This window comes from Geotrypetes seraphini, chromosome 1, assembly GCF_902459505.1.
Source record: "Geotrypetes seraphini chromosome 1, aGeoSer1.1, whole genome shotgun sequence".
Lineage (NCBI taxonomy): Eukaryota > Metazoa > Chordata > Amphibia > Gymnophiona > Dermophiidae > Geotrypetes > Geotrypetes seraphini.
This window is the reverse complement of record NC_047084.1, coordinates 426,333,292-426,340,195: the sequence shown is the minus strand read 5'-3', so window position 1 is coordinate 426,340,195 and position 6,904 is coordinate 426,333,292.

Genomic DNA, 6,904 nt, shown 5'->3' with positions numbered 1-6,904 from the left:
CAGGTGATAAAGTACCATATTTCCCCATGTATAGGCCACGGCTTATACATTGATTTTTGGGTGTGGCTTGCTTAAATGGGGCGGCTTATCTAAAGGTGCAGCTGTGCTATTGGAAGTCTGGTAGCATGACTGGCTTATCACCAGTATCTCCAATTCGATTCTCCCAGTACACAAAAAAGCCACAAATAGCTTAAAAAACTAGAAAAACTCAAACATGAGTTTATATGTGAAATAGCCACTATGTGATAATAATGAACATAAAAATTGTGTATAAGTGAGTTCATAGGCTAGAACGTGATTCTGTTATCTAAAAGCCATGACCTAAAAAGCATGTTTAAATGAGGACCTTGAGAGCATATATCTATAAACTAAACTTAGTTAAAAGGTCTTACCATATGCTGCTTAAGACTTCTGATACAGAGTGGCTCAGAAAACAAAAATAATAAAGCGCGTGTTGGAAAAACTCCAGGGAGAATAACCTTGTAAGGCAGCAGTTGGATGCCTTCCCCTCCATTGACATTTCTTGCATATTCTTTTCTCCTGATAGAACATAATAAATCATCTGGAGAGGTGGAAGGACTGATTCAGGCTATTTCAATGCTGGCTCCTCCAATCTCGCAGTGCAGGGAACGAGCGATGTTTCCAAACTCAAGCCTGGCCCTCGCTGCTTCCTGAATGGCTGCCGTCAGTTCTCACGGCGACAACCATTCAGGAAGCAGCATACAGCCAGGTTTGAGATTGAAAACATCGCTCCTTCCCTGCACAGCGAGATTGGAGGAGGCAGCCGTCTAGCGAGGGGGGATTTTAAAAAAGTACCGGGGGGAGGGGGAGATGATTTCTAAAATGTTCAACTACTACCGATACAGTAATGCCATGGCTTATCTAATGGGTCGGCCTATCTAACAGGTTTAAAATGAACAATGGAATGGCCTATACATGGGTAAATATGGTAGTTTGGGAACAAGGTATATCACTAGCATAGATTTATCAGAACCTTTGTTTGTTGTGTGTGTGTTTGTGTGTATATATATATACCTGTATATATATATATATTTATATGTGTGTGTGTGTGTAGATATATATATATATGTGTGTGTGTAGATATATATATATATGTGTGTGGGTGTATGTAGTCTCCCCATACTACTCCATATACTTAATGGCAAAATTTAGTTTGGCCCGTATAGGCTCCTGGACTATTCACCCCCAACCACATTAAAAAAAATCCTGGTGGACCAAATAGACATGCCCACCCACCTCTAAATTTGGACGCAGGAGTAATGCATCTCCACAGAAAGCATAGTAGTGACAAAATTACATAGTATAAAATAAAAGGATACGAAAAACTCCTGCTCTATATATTTTAAATTGTATGTTTTAGATCAGGGGTGGGCAACGAGGGCCGGAATCCAGTCGGGTTTTTAGGATTTCCCCAATGAATATGCATGAGATCTATTTGCATGCACTGCCTCCATTGTATGCAAATGAATTTCATGCATATTCATTGGGGAAATCCTAAAAACCCGACTGGATTCCGGCCCTCATTGCCCACCCCTGTTTTAGACAGTAGAATGTGAGACTTATGCAAGGCTTTGAAGACTAACAGCAATGCAAGAACCCAACACTCATAAAATAAGTAATTTCTACATTTTCCTTTTTCCACCCCCTTTAGCTCAGTAAGAACCAGTGTTGGGATTCTTGCACTGGTATTAGTCTTCAAAGCTTTGTATAAGTCTCACATTCTATCTAAAACATACAATTTATTTAAAATACATAAAGCAGATAAGCTAACTGAACAGGCTCAATTTATTTCTTTGTTGCTATATGGATCTATTACATGCACAAACATTTACAAATCTGATGTAAAATATGATTGCTTATTTGTTTGTGGGTCCAAGTAGAATACCTCTCCCTTCCACTCTTTCTTTATTTAAAAAAATAGTTTTAATGTAAGAACAATTTCTCAACTCTTTGGGCTATCTTTTCTTGCATTGGAGAACAGGCAGGTGACTGAAATCTGAATTGTGGTAAAATGATCAACAGCTTTTATCCTCACAATTTGGCTTGCTAAACTGTACTAGATGTACAATTTAATTACTATTTGTAAAGTACTTGTAAATACTTATAGAACATGCATACTGTCTTAGCAAATTTACCTAAGTGCCATACTTAAATGACCACTTTAACAAATATATATATTCTGTTTTCTAATTAGCATTTTAAGCTTTGTAATGCTACTGCTATGAATGTATGTGTCTTTGTCTATGCACTGTAATATGCTGATTTTATTATGCTTTTTTTCTTTATTCATGTTCACTTGGAGTATGTCTGTAATATCTACTCTAGATGCACTGTATGGCCTCTTCTCTGCAAAAGTATATATATATAAGCTATGTTTTCCCCATATTAAAGAAAGGGAAAAAAAGGTACCAAGCCTCAAAGCAAACAAAATCCAAACAAAAAGAGGTACTGGAGATGTCAAATCCAACAAAGTGGTCAGAGATTCTTTATTAGCAGTTTGTATCAAAGTTAAAAACAAGCTCCAAAACCCAAAGGCTGAGCCTCGACTAGGATCCGAATGTCATTGAAAACATTGCCTTCCTCAGAGGACAATTATAAACTGAAACGACATATTAACATTAGGATTAAACAATGTTTGAGCAATTAAAATATCAAATTGATACACATTGCAAATGCAATATAAATGAATCTAAACATATAAATTAAAAATTTAACCAAAAACTACAAAACTTTTGAATGATATAGAATGCTGTTACCATTGAATCTTTACAAACATGGAAAATGTGAAAAATAAATCACATATGTGTACTTCGGCTAATGTTATATTGCATTTGCAATGTGTATCAATTCGATATTTTAATTGCTCAATCATTGTTTAATTATAATGTTAATATGTCATTTCAGTTTACAATTGTCCTCTGAGGAAGGGATGTTTTCAATGAAATTTGGATCCTAGTCGGGACTCAGCCTTTGGGTTTTGGAGCTTGTTTAACTTTGATACAAACTGTTAATAAAGGATCTCTGACCACTTTGTTGGATTTGACATCTCCAGTGCCTCTTTTTGTTTGGATTCCCCATATTAAAACAAGATAATTCAGTCCAACTTGGGCCCCAATGCACTGCTGTTGTGCATGTGTTGTGTGCCTCACATAACACACAGAGGACAACTATTAGCAGGTTCAGACCTGATGGAAATTTTTGCCCCCTAAAAGGGGAGGGGGGCGTTCCCTTTTTTTGCATCACAAAGAGAGCTCATTTAAATTCTAATGAGCTCCTTGTGATGCATTTTCATAGGGTTCTCGGTGGCTGCTATGAGGATCGGTAGCAAGCATGGAGGCATCAGGAGGAGAGCTTTCCGCGACATTAAAACTGCTTTAACGAGTCTTACTCCCACGGAAAGTTTTTATGCATCGAGACTTCAGTCCTGTTTCGGGGTTTTTTACCCACACCTTCACATTTTGCAGACAGAAGGCCTTATATGTAAACAGCAGGGAGGGAAATGGTCAAAGGATGACCAAGGATATAGAAGTTATGTTTAAAGAAAGAAATAACCAAAATGGTGAAATGTGCACTGGCATACAATAAATCTTCAGGTAATGGTATATCTAAAGTGTAAACCATTACTTTGTATTTATTTTTGTGATTGTGTTGTATTATATCTTTTTTTCTTTCCAGGTTGATTTAATTTAATTGTAAATTGTTTTATTTCTATTGATGTATTATGTATTGTATTTTTAGAAAGTCTATTTTTAAATATATAAATTTTTTTAAAGTACTGATGAGGATGTGTGTGTTTTTCTTTCCTTATGATAAGTTTGGTATATTAAATATACACACAGTTGACATGTTGAGGAAAATAGTATTAACTAAACTGACCTTGCTGGGACGATGGATTGAATTTTTTTTTTTTCAAAATCTATGGACAGAATTATTTTTCATGAGCCATATTAGTGTTAGAACACTACAGTCCTTTGCATGTGGCATTTCATTCCAACAAAACTTTTCACCCAATTCTTGGGATACCCATAGCCAGTCAGGTTTTTACACGATACAGGAGAAAAATTTTCATTCACTAGTTCCATTGTTTACAAATCTATCTGATGTATATTCATTGTAAGTATCCTAAACAAATGATGGGATAGGGGCATCATGAGGACTGGGTTAATAACCACGATCTTAGAGTACAAAACAATACCAAGAAGTACTTACAATAAATCTCATGTTAGCTGCTTCATTCAGTTAATTGGGGAGAAGGGGGACTAACTATCTCTTCTAGCTCTTTTAGGCTTTCCATTCAGGCCAGGATTCTCAAAAACCCGCGTTAAAAAGCGACAGTCTGCTAACATAGCCATTTTGATACCGAATCTAAAAGCCCGAGACATTCTTTAAAAATCGCACATGCAAATGAGGTCGGCGGACAGCAGTGAAGATGTGCTAAATTTGTGTCATCTAAAATGGGAATTCCCCTCCCCGGTGCATCTTGGAATACACCAGAGAGGGAATTCCCATTGTAGACGACACAGCAGCAGCTGGGAGGAAGGTATCCACATCCCTCTGGCTCATCTGTTGAGGTAAGGGGGAGGGGGCAGCGGAGATGGGGGTCACTTGAAAGTGGGGAGAGTGGGCATCTCTCCTGCTGTGGAGGGCGGTCAGGTCATGGCGGGGAGTTTAGTTAGTGCAGCAGGAGAGAATGGGCATCTCTCCTGCTGCAAAGGGGTGTCGCTGCTGCAGAGTAGTGGTATTTGTGATGCAGTAGAGAGAATGGGCATCTCTCCTGCTGCATCACAACATGGGCTTTCTAGCAGTCTCTGACACTGATTGGCACCCCTGGACCAGTCGCTTATTTTTGTCACCAAAAGCCGACGCCACTTTTTGAAAATGGCTTGGTATTTTTTAAGAATCTACTGAAGGGACTCATTTCAATATTGAAGAGTTCATTTGCATGTCAGTGTCGGAGATTGCTAGAAACTTTGCTAAAGACAGAGATAATCCTGTTTGATAATCTGCCGCTAAACTGCGTACAGGCTAAACCGCCGGAAAACAGTTTAGCGACAGAGTTAAAGTTTTGAGAATCTGGGCCTCAGTTGGAAGCAGCTTTTGTTTATTTGCTTTTTTAGCCCATCTTCCCAAAAGAACCCAGAACGGGTTAGAGGAGTACACAGTATAGGTCAGAGACGCGACAAACAGCACATAGTTTGGTAACAAGAAATACAAGCACCAAGAGTTACAGTAGATGCATGGTATAGATCAGGAAAGACAAGAAGGTTTCGAGAAACGTCACTATTCTCTGTTTTAAAAGTGTGTCCATTAATTTACTTACCACAGAAGTCAGACTTACCAGCCTGTAGTTCCCTACTTCTACTTTTGTGGAGAGGGACCACATCCGCCCTTCTCCAGTCCTCTGGTACCACTCCTGATTCTAGAGAAACATTGAAAAGGTCAGCCAGCAGAGCTGCCAGAAGTTCCCTAAGTTCCTTCAGTAACCTTGGATGTACATCATCCCACCCTATCGCTTTGTCCACCTTTCATTTAGCTAGCTCCTCACAGTGACATTAAATTTTCCCTACCAAAGTCCTCCCACCCAAGAATGTTCATGCCATTCTCAAGATAATGGGACATTGTCCAGGCCCACTCTGTTCAGAGCCCTCTCCAGCTATCAAGGACAGGACCCTCACTACTAGAGTTGCAACAACACCCCAGGAGCCCAGGAAATCTTTTAAGCAACCCTAGCATTATCAGAATTCATCACTGCTTTTGGATCCGGATCCCTACTTTGTCTGAATTCTGCAACAACAAATCACTGTAAAGACAATCTGAATCGCACTTCTTCCATGATGCCATTCCAGAATGGGATCTTTCTGATCAAACTGTACCTTCGCTATAACTAAGAAAACTATGGAATTAACACTGAATCTTCACGAAATGAATCTCACTCAAAAGTGGACTTAAGTCTATAGATTAATGCCTAAATTCTTGATTTTTGTTTCAATCCAATATATACCAAAATTTAAGAATGGGAAGAAAAGCCTCAGCACCCAGTCCGGAAATTAACAAATTCTCACAGTCTAAACGGGCTCACCTTCATAGGCAAGAAAACCTCCCATTCATATATTAATCAATTAGAATAATCATTTCAGTAGATACTTAAAGATGTATTTTCAAAAACTTTATTAGAAGTTTTTTTAAGGGCAGCTGATAACAAATTGTCCCATGGGCTTTTTCCCATTCTTAAGTTTTGGTATATACTAGTGCTGCCTGAGTCAGGAAAAAATTTTTTGATTTGATTCAGCTTATTGAATCGATGATTTAATTTGATTTTCCTGCTCAGTTGGGTGTTTGTTTTTTTCAAATGTCCTAGCGGGTTTATTTTGTAGCCTCTTCACCCACCCCACTCTCTTGCCCTCTCCTACTCATACTGGTGCTGTGGTGTAAACAAAATAAACAAAAATGACATTTCCTCTCTCTGTTAGGTCCTAGATCACATTCACTGTACTAACACCAGCTCTGGCAGGATGCACATTTCAAATCTGACATATTGTAAACAGAAAACAAAATTTTTTTTCTACTTTTTGTTGTCTGGTCATTATTCAAATCATGTTAGTCCCCTCTAGTTTCTGTTTCTTCTGTTAACTCGCTTGCCAGGGTCTCCTGCCCATTTGACGTTTTCTTCTTTCTCCGTGCTCACTATCCATCTTCCATCTCTGTCCTCCCCTTCCCTCCTCCAGAGGTCTGGCACCTATCCTTTTTTTTTGTCTCCATCCCCACAGTCCAACATTTCTCTAATGACCACTCCCCCATCCAGCATTTCTATCCCTCCTCCCTCCACATCATCCCTTGGGTTCAACTTCTCTCCCTTTCTTTTCCCTCCCTCTATTCCATTTTC